Source organism: Apis laboriosa, unplaced genomic scaffold, assembly GCF_014066325.1.
Source record: "Apis laboriosa isolate Shangri-la unplaced genomic scaffold, ASM1406632v1 scaffold104_cov149, whole genome shotgun sequence".
Taxonomy (NCBI): domain Eukaryota; kingdom Metazoa; phylum Arthropoda; class Insecta; order Hymenoptera; family Apidae; genus Apis; species Apis laboriosa.
Genome location: NW_025220694.1, coordinates 2,456,797 through 2,471,141, shown reverse-complemented (window position 1 = coordinate 2,471,141; position 14,345 = coordinate 2,456,797). Strand labels below are relative to the sequence as shown.

General features: G+C 23.2%; 1 protein-coding gene across 5 annotated transcripts in view; it reads left to right on the top strand.

Moving 5' to 3' along the window:
• LOC122717162 (ankyrin repeat domain-containing protein 50-like) overlaps positions 1-14,345 on the top strand; it is a 320,332-nt gene that overhangs the window by 177,342 nt on the left and 128,645 nt on the right. For all 5 annotated transcript variants that reach the window (XM_043941340.1, XM_043941250.1, XM_043941166.1 and 2 more), the window contains exon 3: positions 713-773. The gene's annotated coding sequence lies outside the window, so the exon portion shown is untranslated. The remainder of the gene's footprint in view (positions 1-712; positions 774-14,345) is intronic.

Here is a 14,345-nt window from a genome sequence, read left to right as displayed (position 1 = left end):
AATTTGAATTTAAACCAAAAGTAGATATTTATATTTTGCTACGAATTTGCATATATAATTTTAATGTTTAAATTTTAAATTTCAACATTTACATATTATAAAATTTTAATCCCGAATAAAAATGGCGCGCTACTAAAGATAACAAATGAAAATATGAAACCCGTTTCATCGTCCATTTCTCGATCTATTTACTGTCCTCCCACCTGACATCTTTTGTCCCAAAATAAGAACAAAACGAAGCAAAGTTGGTAATAAGTCCTCTTGCCGGAACAAAATGCACAATACCATTTCTTCCATTTGTATTATCTTCGCCCTTTGTTCCACCGGACTTCTCTCTAGTCGCTCGCCGATTTTTCAGTCAAAATAACTCCTTTTCTCCGCCGGCCGACTTATCGCGCTGCTAATTTCGCGAGGAAACGAGTCTAATTTTTTCGTCGCTGGAGGCACGTGCAACAGAATTCCAAAAGGCGCCACTTATCACCCTGTTCAGATCTAAACGACGAAAATCCTTTTTAAAATTCTTTTAGAGGAAGTATTCGGTAAGTCAAGAGAGCTGGTGGAATTATAATATGTATTTTTATTATTCTGTTACCATGATAATAATACATTAATAATACAATTAAGAAATAAAACTATTATTAATTATTCAATTATGTATAATTCAATATGATTTGTTCTTTCGTTAACAAGATTTTTCTTATTTTTGTTACAGAAATACGAAGGTACACCAAAGGAAAAGAGAAAAGAAAGAGATTCATCAAGAGATTGACACGGTAAGCGTGTCATTTTATTATACTATTAAAAGAGTAACATGGGCGATAAGATAGAAACAATATAACACATTTTTGCAAAATAAAAATTTATGATCAATATATCTTTGTTTTCTTTTTTTAATGGTTATGCTTCAAATGAACAACCATTAAATAATTAAATTCTACAATAATTATAATATAAATTTCTTACTATAATTAATATTAGTAGTAAATACAAAAATATTAAAAAATTTTTAGAAAAGAAAGTTACTTTTCGATAACATATGATAATATGTCATATATAACATGCGATAATATAAATATAAAATTTTAATATAATATAAAATTTTCTAAATAAAGAATATAATTCAAAATTAATGTGTCAAAATTAAAAATGAATTTCACTTCAAGATCACAATAAATAAATAGAAAGTTACATTATGTAAATTATGTTTCAAAATAAATCTAATTATTCTTTCTTAATTATTTATAAATTTATATTAATTAATTATAAATTTGAGTTATTATGAGATACTGTTCTCATAATATATATTTATGGAACATCTTTGAAGATTTAGTTTTAGAACTCAAAACATATATAGTTGGTGTAAAAATGTCCAGTTGAAGCTTATTTACTAAGTTGCAAGCAATTTTTCGGATTAAATGAAGCGAGGCGAGAATAGAATGCGACAGTATAACAGAGACAATTTTATTCTTTTTCTTTTCTCTCTTCGTCTAACACAAACTTAATAAATAAATTTTGATATTTTTCTAAAAAAATATATTAATATTCCATAATAAATTTAACTTCTTTTATAATTTAATAAAATCTCAATGTATAACAAATAATTCGATTTATAAAATATCGATGTATTTTGATTCACAGAAAAAGAATAAACAAAATCATAATTTTATTAAGATTTTCGATTAATTTGAAATAATTTTTCGAAAAATTTGAAATAAATCTTTTATATTTTATTTGAAATGAATTTACAAATAACGAGTTAAATTTAAAATCCAAAATTATTCCGTAACAATAATTAATTGATCAATTTTTGCTCTGCCAAAACATTAATTTGAAAGATATTTAAAAAAAATCAAAAGAAATTTGTCCAAACGATCAAAAGAAATCGTGATATTTGCATTTTCCTTGATCAAATCCTCGTTCCCCTTTAAATAGAGTTCCCTTCGTGGCAAGCGAAATTTCAATTTCATTCCTCCGTTTCGCGAATATCGAAAATTCTGTGCGCAGCAAGAAGAGAAGAGGAAAGGCGAGGAATTACATTATGTGATCTTGACGAAAACGTCGACAAGAAAATCCTGCGGCGTCCAGGATAGAGTAGATGTACATGTGTACACAACCGTGAACAAAATGACGGGCGCGTTCATAACCGCGTCCATTTCAATCCTCTTATTTCCAACGCATCGAAACCTTTCTGCCTTAGGAAACGCAACATTTTGGATAAACGAATGCAACGCTCGCGTAACTACCTGATCACCCTTCCCTTTTAGGCGCTTTTGAAAATTACGAATTACTGGAAATGCGAAAGGGATTTGCGTCTGCGTTTGGAAATGTTAAATCGAATTCTAGGTTACACATGTATGTATGTATGTATGTATGTATGTATGTATGTATGTATGTATGTATGTATGTATAGAGGATGTAGATCAAAGGATGCGGTTCAGAGGATGTTTTTAATGTAACTTCGCTGGAAATTAATTAAATTGGTAATACTCGAGAGCGAAGTTTATATAGTTTTGCATTTTTCAAAAAAGTTTTAATTTTCAAGTATTTATATATGTATATATATCTTTAATTTTTTCGTTTAAGAAAATATGATATTAACAGTGTTGTTATGGAGATTATATAATTATTATTCTCAAAAATCAATGAAGAAAAATCTGATAGAAAAAATTAATCATAAGAAAAGAAATTGGAAAAGAGGAAGATTTGTATAAAATAAACTGTTTTTATTTTTTATTTTTCATGTCTTCCACTATAATCATGTCTTCCATGTATAAATCTTTTCGGATAGAGAGATATTTTACACATTTTACAACATGTTTTTAATATATTTATATTGTATAAATTTAAAAATTTTAACTTTATTTCTCTTTTAAGAATGTAATGCTGAATATAAATCTACAAAAAAAGATTATTAAAGTATTATTTAATTTCGTTTACACGATCTTTTTCAGTTTTTTTTATTTATAAATTTGATGTCTTGAGATAGATAGAAGATCTTATAAATTATATTTATAGATATCGAATTATTTATTATTATTAAAATATTTCTAGTTACAATTATCATAATTCCACAAAAGGAATGTTTTTATTATAATCTATGGATGATATTTATCATCTATTAGATATTGGAATATTTATTGATACTATACTATTAAAAATATATAAAATTTGTTACGATTAAATCTCTCTTAAATTCATGTTCAAAAATTATTTATCCTAGTTACACATTGATTGAAAATTGATAAATATTTTGAAATGTAATTTATGGGAATGACTTGAACTTCCGAAGAAAAATGAGAAAAATTTAAAATAAATCAAACAGATTGAAAAATGAATCATTTCATCACTTCAAACAAATACTATTTATTAGTTATAATCATATTTGAAGTATTATTACAAATGTTAATATTAATATTTTTTAATATACAAATATTTATTTTTTATTTAATTAAAATTTTATAAAATATATAATATAATATTTTATTTTTCATTTCTTATTTTTTAAAATAGATTTATATTACATTATATATTATTGATTTATATTATATATTATTATATTGATATATTTTATATATTATACAATTAGTTATTATTTTCTTATGTTATTTTCTTATGTTATTCATTACAAACTAATATTTATATATTATATAAATACTCTAATTATTTTAAACTAATGTTGTTAAATCGATATTAAAATATATTATTTTATATTGATATATATATTCGAAATTAAATTAAATTTAATATTTTTTTAAGTAATTAATAAAAGAGAAAAATTTTTTAAAAATCTTTCAGAAGAAATTTTAAATTAAAGTATATTTAAATTTTTATAATAATTTTGAATTTGTTTATTTTCATTTAAAAAAATATGAATATCATAATTATTTTTTCATTTTCAAAGTTTCTTCTGTAAAAATGAAAAAATATTAAAAAAGAATTAAAAGAATTTAAAAAGAAAAAAGATTATAAGTAAATTCTAGACATTATATAAAAGTGCAACGAAGCATTCATGTGAAAAATGATGTTCTGTAAATGTAAATTGAAAAAGTAGAAAAAGATATTCTTTAATATATAATGTTTTTTAAGATGATAAACGCTATACTAATAAAAAAATTAGGATATTATCAATAAAAATCAAATTAAGAAAAGTTAACTATCATATTACGATCAGATTTTATTATATTATATAAATTGGTTTTATCTTTACTTTTATCTTTATTTTTATATTTATATAATATAAAAATATTAAAAAAAAAAAAACAAATTAAATGTGAAAAGTTTCAGATTTTATAATGAATTCCAATTAATTGTTACAATTTTTTTACATACAATTTTTTTTTTTTTTTTTAATAAAATTATAGAGAAAAAGATATAAATACAAGATAGAATAGAAATACAAGATACCAAACTTTTGATTTATATGCAGTATTAATAATTTTGACAATAATTATGTTTCAAATATTATTAAACCATAATCTACCATAACAATTATTGTCAAAATATTTTTGTTTTATTTAATAGATTTTAAACAATAATTAATTTATTTAATAGATTTCTATATTTAATTGTAATAAACAGTTAACATGACCGTTAAAATAAAATTTATTTTAGTTATTTAGTTTATATAATAATAATAATTTTAATATATTAATAAAGATTTGAAATCCTCATGTTTGTAATAAAAGAAAGTGAAATGACAAATTTGTAGAAATATAAAATAATAATATAATTAAAATTTTCCAAAGAATTTAAAGACTAATTAGATATAAATAGATATAATATTTATTATGCTAATTATACGCCTATCATGATTTGCGTGTAGAAAGCATAATTTATATATATGATTATTGCAAAACAAGATAAATTGTCCATTTAATTTTTTTATTACATTTCATACTATCTATTATTATTATACATTAATAAAATCTAATACTTTAATATAATTCCATAATTTATTTTTTTCAATAATAAAAGTGTCTCATATTATTATCGGAATTTATACTAATCCGATTTTTCTTTACTTTTAGAAAAAGGAATAAAAAATCAAAAGTTCTATAAAATCTATAATATTTATACATAAACAGCATATTTCATATGAAACTTCTCAAATTTTTTTTATTTCATTTTTCTATTTATTACTATTCTCACATATAATATCTCATATTCTCACATATAATATTTCATATTCTTTCTTTTCTACTTAATAATTTAAAATACAATTTTTTATCAAGTGAATTTATAGTACAAGTTCACTTATACTTTCGCAAACTCCAAATAACAAAAATCGTATCCTCCATGCCAAAATAAATCAAAAGGTATGCTTTCTAATGACATTAACCCATCACGTAGCCGCTACGTGACGCCAAAAATCAGCGTATCGTTTTGATAACCATCGTTGCATTTGCCGAGCGAATTACAAAACGAACGTATCACTTACACCCACGAGATCCTCATTCGCTCATCACGTATCTTTACGTGATCGCCTGAAACCGTCCTAAGATCGTCGTTTAACTCTCGTTAACGGTGATACTTGGAAGAGAAAGTGACATTTACCACCCGCCGGTATTATATTCCTCCCGTGTTTTCTTTTTTCTTTTTTTTTCTTTCTTCCTTCTTTTTCTTCTTCTTCTTCTTCCTCCTCCTCCTCTTCTTCTTCTTCTTTTTCATACGAACCGGTGAATTAAAATTCTTTGAGAAGTGGCGTTCCAAGTTTCGCGCAGGTTACATCCTTTTCAACCGGTGAGACCTCGACGTTTCTCTTAATATCCCTTTCAGGAACACGGGCGCATGAAAAAGATGTTGAATAACGTTGAAAATAACCATCGCGCGAGCGCTTTCAGGCCGCGTTAACGAGTCTCGCTGCCAGCGATATTTCCCGCACACATGTCGATACAACTAAAAATGAAACTGACGAGGAGGAGTGTCTCGCGAGCAAGGGTTACGTTATCGTCGGGGTGAACATCGCTGGGTATACTCTCGTTCATAATTTATTGGATGTTTAAGCAACGAGAATGGTGAGATGACACTCATGTGAATTAACATGAGATGTGATATAAGTCGGTGTTTCTCAGTCAGTGTTCGTTGTACGATATCTTTTTATAATTAGAATTAGATTAGGGACTGTTTATGCATCGTGAATGTACAAAGGGAGTATAAGAAAAGAAGAAGGAAAGAAAAAAATGTACAGAATGTCTCGAAAATATAAAAAATTGAGAAAATTTCAAGCAATGCTTTTCTTTGAAAGAAGTAACTTTTATATGAGAGTTTTATATGAAATACTATGAATATATATAATGGATTGTATATAAAGTAATTTTTTTAAATATAAAATATAAATATTAATAATATAATATATTAATTAATAATATAAATATTATTCCGAAGAATGAAATATTAATATTATTTTCTTTTTAATCTTATCTTCATACAAGATAAGTAAACTTAAACTATAAAATATTTAAGTTTTAATGATTTGTTATGTTATTTTGTTATAAAAAATATTTCTAATTCAAATTGTATACAAAATATAAAAATAATAAAAAGATGATAATTGATTTCACACATAATTATACACAAAATTTTTTTTTTAAATTAAATTTTTCAAAATATATAAATTTTCTTACAACTTTCTTTTCTTATATGATATAATTTTGCAATTTATATAAATAAATTATTATATTAATATAACTCTATAAATATAAAAATATAATATCTGATGATACATTATTGAATCATTTCATTTTGATATTACATTGTTATCAATGGATTCATCAATTCAAAAAGAAACCTTAGTACACAGAAATCCTTAGATTTCTAGAAAACCTTAGATACACAGAAATCGAAAAGGAAATCAATAGAAATCAAAATCTCTATCAACAATTGACCGACAGAATCAAGATATTCCATTGATTCGTCTTTATAAAGTCATATTACATTTATTCACGTATATAATAACTAAATCACGAAATTTTATGAAAATAATATCTTTAGGTTATATTATGTTATATATTTTGTATATTTTCCACAAACACACACAAAAAATATTTTCCACAATAAAAAAAAATATATATTAATAAAAATATAATATATTAAAAAATAAATATAATATAATATATTAAAAAATATATTTAAAAAAATATATTTCTTCCGATATAAATTTCATTTGTATGTATTTATTTATATTTGTTTATATTATATTTATATATTATATTTATATTTATATTATATTATATATTATATTTGTTTGTTATTTATATTATTTATATTTGTATTTTAATCATATTCTAAATAAAATTTCTAGTTACAGTATAAATTAAAATACAATAGGATGCGATAATTACAAATAAATTATTCGAAAAATTCTGATATTCTCTGAAGGGAAATATATTACATGATAACTTGAATAGAAGATTTTTTTTTCAACTCAATTTTTTCAGATAAACAATAGAAATTGATCAAAAAATCGTAAGAAAAATTTTATATAATGTTATTATAATATTATATAGTTAAATTTACATAAAATAAAGTTATTAATATTTAGCGAATATTACATTTAATATATATTTCGAATAACACGAAATAATTTTTATATATTAGTTAAATATCTGAACTTGTTTTAGTTATATAAAAATCTACAATCTTATAATAACATTATTGCATATACTGTATCACATATACGTAACATTTATATTTGCAAAATATGCAAATATGCACGAAAAATATTCAAATATACTCGGAAAATTTTTCTAATGCACCTGTCTACTGTGTGTATTTCACTCACTTTCTAATGCGTAGGTATAATCTAGAAATAGGAATCTCATATGTTACTGTAACAAGAGAAAAAAGAAATTTAAAAAAAAAAAATGAATAAACGAATCTCATATGAATTCCTTGTTTTTCTGTGCAGGTCTTAAAATGAAAGGTATGGAGAAATCCTATTTTATTCACGAGAAAGGCTTGAGTAATGTAACGGATTTAGAGCAGGACCGTCTGCAATCTGGGTTTGGGTTAGGTTTCGGTTAGTTTCGGATTAGATCCTTCTACGTAACTTTATCCTTTTGTTCTCAGCTTCTACACATTCTGTAATAATTCCTTGTATATTTTGTCATTTTATATTCAATTATTTTATCATTTTTAACATTATTATTATTATTTTACAATATAAAAAAAAGAATTATTCATCTTTAAAGATAAATTTATTGAACATTTATTAATATTGCGAATCCAAATTTATTAATTGAAAAATATTAATTAACTTCTTTCACTTTCTTGAGATATTGAAGATAAAAGATGATAAGTTAATAATAAAAGATACTTTTTTTTATTTCATATTTTTTTGTACAAAATATACAAGATATCTCATTTTAATATAAATATAATTATTTTCCACATATTCGTTAATTATCAATAATGTTTTATATAAGAAATATTTCAAATAGAATTTATTCTATTTCAAGAGAGAAATAATATATAATTAATATAATTAATTTCTTCAGAAGTGAAAAGAATGAAGTGAAATATATGATTCTTAAAGGACATAGAAAAATTTACAAATTTAAAAAACAAAGATGTAAAACTATATTTTCTTATTATTTTCTATATTATGTGTATATATATATAATAATAATTCTATTTTACATTTGAAATCATTATAAATATATAATGTTGATATAAATATGAAGTTATATATGAAACATGTGTATATATAAAACAATTATTTATTAATATTATTAATATTATGTTAAATATAACAATGATATGAAATGAGATAAAATTATAAAATATTAAAATTTTAATATTTTATTATTCTACTTTGTATAGTTTTTCTTTCTTTTCTAAATGTTTTCGAAATTTTATTTGAAAGATAAAAAGAAAGATTGAATTTAAAAAAAATATTTTATATACTCAAAAATATTTTTTTAAGAAAAAATTGCTGCATGTTTAATATATTATACTTTACATATACAATTTTTATTCAAATCAATATTTTTGGATTAAAATGAATTTTTTTAAGATAATAACTTAGACTAAAGTAGATTGATTTTACATCAAATTATTTTCTTTTCAAAACAAAACATTTTATTTGAAACATTTTTTGAGTAACGAATGTATGAGATAATTGTATTTATATAAAAAAAAATAGATTATATATAGTATTATTTCAATATACATATTAAATTTAAATTTATATCAATCTTATCAATCAAATTTTTTATAAATTTTTATTTAAATAAATGTTAATAAATTTTTATAATTTTAACGATATATTTATTATTTTTTAGTTTATTATTTTTTAATTTGTAAAATTAAATGTATATACATTTAATAAAACATTATTTACAAATTATATTAAAATTTAATATTAATAATTTTATATTGTATATACTTTAAAATTTTGATTTAGTATCGTAAAATTTAAAATTTAAGATTTTCTCATTATTTTCTAACCATTTAGCATTATAATTAACTCTATGATTTATGAAAGGATCTTAAACTCAGCAATATTTATTCACAGTAATATTTATTATCTCAAGCATATTCTTGAAAAAATGAACAAAACTAACCGTCTTCATGTTAACAAGTATCGAATGATTTATGAAATAGAATGTATATCTATAGTCGTAATACGTATAATATAATAATATATCTGTAATAATATTAAATCGAAATAGATAGTGAAAGATAATATAACTTCTCAATTCTATATTTTTTCTTAAAATCTAAATTGTATCAAAAATTATTATTCTAAATTTTTGCTTAAAATGCATGATAACATAATATAACATAAAATAATAAATGAGATTACACGTGAAAAAACAAAAAAATGAAAAAAAAAAAATTAAATTTAACGCGTGCAATAAGTATAAAATATATTTTTGAAAATATTAAATTTTTTATTTTTTACGGATCATATGTTTACTCGAATAATATTAAATTTATTCTTTTAAGTTTACTTGTAACATGCACACGAACATAGAAAAATATATGGATAACTCGCGCGAGCAAATTTATTTACGATCGGCAAGTTTATTGTCTACAAGGGTAGCAGGTCATTAATTGCGGCTTTTAGTTCGATTATTTCTATGGTGCACGGTGCATAGGCAGTGCCAAGGGGAAAGAAGTCGATAAACGACCTGTTAATTTGTTGTAACTTAGTCGATTCCGCGATCGTATGCAACCACAAACTCGACGTGGGCATTAAATGCCAGAGAACCGGTTCTCAACCGTGTGTGCACGACTTAGGACGCACGCCTTACTGTTGTTAAATTTATGTACGTTCCACTGTCGACACGTTCCGCTACAAAAGCGACTCGCGTTAATTGCGTTAGTCTTTCTTCGATTGCTCGATAGAGCAGCCTTTCGGGAAAAAATATTGAGATATAAGATTGGAATATCCATTATGTATTAGGCCGCAATTGACATTATGTATTTAGGTTAGGTTAGTTTATGTTAATGTAACTTAGATTTTTGAGAACTCAATTTACTCTGACACGCGATATGGATTAGGTTTGAAGTTTGTTAGTAAGATATATCAAACATTGGAATATTCGTTATATATTAGGCAGTAATTGATATGTATTTAGGTTGAATTAGTTTATGGTTGTAATGCAGTTAAATTTTTGCGAAAACTCAATTTACTTTGACACGCGATATATATTCGATTTGATATTGAGATACATCAAAGATTATTATATATTAGATTATAATTGATATTACGTATTTAGGTTCGATTAGTTTATGGTAACGTATTTAGATTTTGGAAAATTCAATTCACTTTGACATGCGATATGGATTAGTTTCGAGATATATCGAAATTTAATAGTGAGATATATCAAAGATTGAAATATCCATTATGAGTTAGACTTTAATTGATGTTATGCATTTAGGTTAGATTAGTTTATTGTAATGTATGATTTTTCAGAAAGATCAATTTGTCATGCGATAAACATTGTAACTGATATTATCTATTCAGGTTATTTTATTACCATAAAGTAATTAATTATGCACCGAGACTTTTACGAAAATGCAATTTAGTTTGACACGCGATATATATTACGTTGTAACTAACATTAGTATTTAGGTTAAGATTATTATTATTTATAGAAATATAATTGAATTTGGAGAATGAAGAAGAAGAATCAAGAATTTATGAAGAATGAAGATTTTTTGAACTTTATGACAAAATCAATCTAACACGATTTTTCTTTTCGTTAATTTTACAGCTCACAAATAAATAATATCAATAGATAATGTATAATTATATATTTATTTATTATATAATATAATTTATTTATTATATAATGTATAATAACATATATTTATCAGATTCAAAAATCTATGTAATTAAAATTAATAAATTTGTTTATTTAATTTCATTATTTAATTAATAAATTTTTATTTATTAATAATTTATTTTAATTAATAATTTATTTTTTTTATATTTTAAATCTAGTTCTTTATATCTTTAGAAAAAAATTAAATATTATATTTCATTTAATTATAAAAATAAATAAAAATAATAGTAAATAGCAAAGTACCTTATTTAAATACAACGGAATATCGAATTCCGATAATTAAAATGATCGATTATTCAAGCATGAATTGAGACACATATATGCATTTACATATTTAAACTAAATTTAAAATATTAAATTTAAATCTCAATGTTTATATCATGAGATAAATATCTTGGGATGATATCTATAAATAATTAATAAATTTTTGTAATATACTATATTATATATATATATATATATATATATATATAATACTAATACTATATATATATATATATATATATATAATACTAATACTATATATATAATTATATATTCTTACATAATAAATATTCATATTTGACAATTGAATATTAATTTCTAATTGTTTTATGATGTATTGAAAAATTTGATTTTTTTCAATTATTCCAATCAATTACTCCAAAATTTGTTTATTCAAATAAATTTATCTTTCAATTAATTTAAATAATTTTCTATAACTAATTAATTTAATAAATATACAGATATATTTATAAATATAATATATAGTATGTAATAGAAAATCAAAGTAACTGACAAAAGCAAAGAAATATAAAAAACATAAAATATACAGAAAAATAGGAAATACTTCTACTGAATATCTTTATGAAATAATAAATATTTCTCCTTCTAAAAATATAACAGTACTCATGAATTAAAAATACGATTTTTCCGATTGCATCGGTTTCGAAATATTCCAACTTACTCAAGTCCCGTAACAAATTAAATTATCGTACAAGCTGCATAACGATTTCAACGATTAATTCTCTTCCATCCTTATGTAAACGCAAATTGAAAGTCAAAATAACGGTCAAGCTTGGCGGAGGAACGAATCATATTTCCGCCGCAAGGGATACGATTCCTTCATCTCCCTATTGCATTCGTAAATGGGCGCGAATACAACACGAAACCACGTGCGCACGCGCATGCGCGGAACGATGTCCCATGTGCATCGAGGAATCCACGAGGGACACGCCGTATATCTGCCAACTCGATCTCTTCCTCCTGTGTCCCATGTCTGTTTTACGTGACTTCGTGCACGCGTGTATTCGCAACTATGAATCTCCCTCGACGATCGCACAAACTTGTGTATACGTCCACGACTTCCTGGTTTGCACCTGACCGTGCCGGGACTAATTAAGGAAACCGTTTACCCAATGCGGTACGTCTGTTCCCTGTTGCGAATGAACAAAATTGAGAATTCGATCGAGAATCGACGATAATGTGGAAGGAGACGTCGCGTGCGAAGACATACGGTTATTTAATGGTTAGGAAATAGGGTAATTTGTAGGTAAATGAGTCTTTAGAGATTTTTAAATATATTTTTTAAGAATCATCATTTTGAAAAATTTTTTTTCTTTAAATATAATAATAGTTACTACTATTTAGTTAAATTCATATGCAATATACATGTGTATATATGTAACGAAGATACAGTCACAATTTATATTTAATATGTGAATATCTTTTATTATATTGCAATATATGTTTCATTATTCGTGATGCATATTTGAATAGTGATTTATTTCTTATGAAAAAATGAATCGAAAAGGAAGCTTCATATAAAATTTTTTTATATGATTTTGAAAATCTATTGTCTATTAATTGTAAGTTTCGAGTTGTCTAATTTTTCTTGATTCGTTTTTATAAGATTTTATAAAATCAAATATTCTAAAAATAATAATATAATAGTTCAAGATAGATATAATAGTTTATGATATGCAGTATCATGATTCGATTTTTTAACAGTTTTTAACAAAATTTTAAAGTTTCTATATTGTTTCTACATTGATGAATATTTGTATAAAACAATATATTTTTTTTATTTATGAAATCATTCTATAATATTATGATATAAAAATAACAATAATAATAGTATTAAAAAGAAAATAGATTTATGTTTAATAAGATAAAAACAGAAATTCTATATCTTATAATTAACTCGTTAAAAAAGTAATTAGTTAAAAAATTTCAAAAAAAGTTAAATAATTACTTATTAAAATATTTAAAAAATATATTCGTAGTTATATTATAATTGACCCGCTTTTCATATAATCTCGGCATTATTTGCGATTATTAATATATTTTGAACAATAAATTACTAAAGTAACTTATCGAAATAACTTTATTCATAACTATTAAATTATAAATTTTGTAACTATTCGCTGCATATAAGACATCAGAAGCCAATTATAATAAGTTAGTATAATATGTTAGTATTTCATTCTTTAAAAATGATTTAGATCAAATGTTTCTTTATTATTCAAACTTTCAATAAATTAATTAAGTAACTACTTCAATAGTTTAATATTGACTTAATTGTTAATCGAAAATTTAAACAATAAAAATATTTTTGAACTAGATAAATCATTTTCAGAAAATGTAACAATGATTGGTTTCTAAATTTTCCATATATACAACGAACATATGAAAAAATTTTATTCTTTAAAATTAATACATTGATAATCACACAAATAGACTATATCAAAATTAATTCATTCTTATTAGAGATAACAAAATTCGATCGTAAAATAAATTGTTCGATTAAAAAAAAATAGCGAATTTTTTTTTGCCAGTCAACCAAAGGCTCATAATTTTGCGTTTAAATGTAACAAGATTCGATTGGTTTTTCGATTCACGATACGTTGCGAGTATTACACGACCTTATCGATAGTGCTAATTTATTATCGATTCTTGTTCTATCGTGTTCACTGACATTCATGTGGGCAGTATGAAACGCATACCGGTGCAAAATGGACGCGCGCAGGTGTCACTTTCACGCCTTCTTTGGCAGAGATGCATCCAGCATGC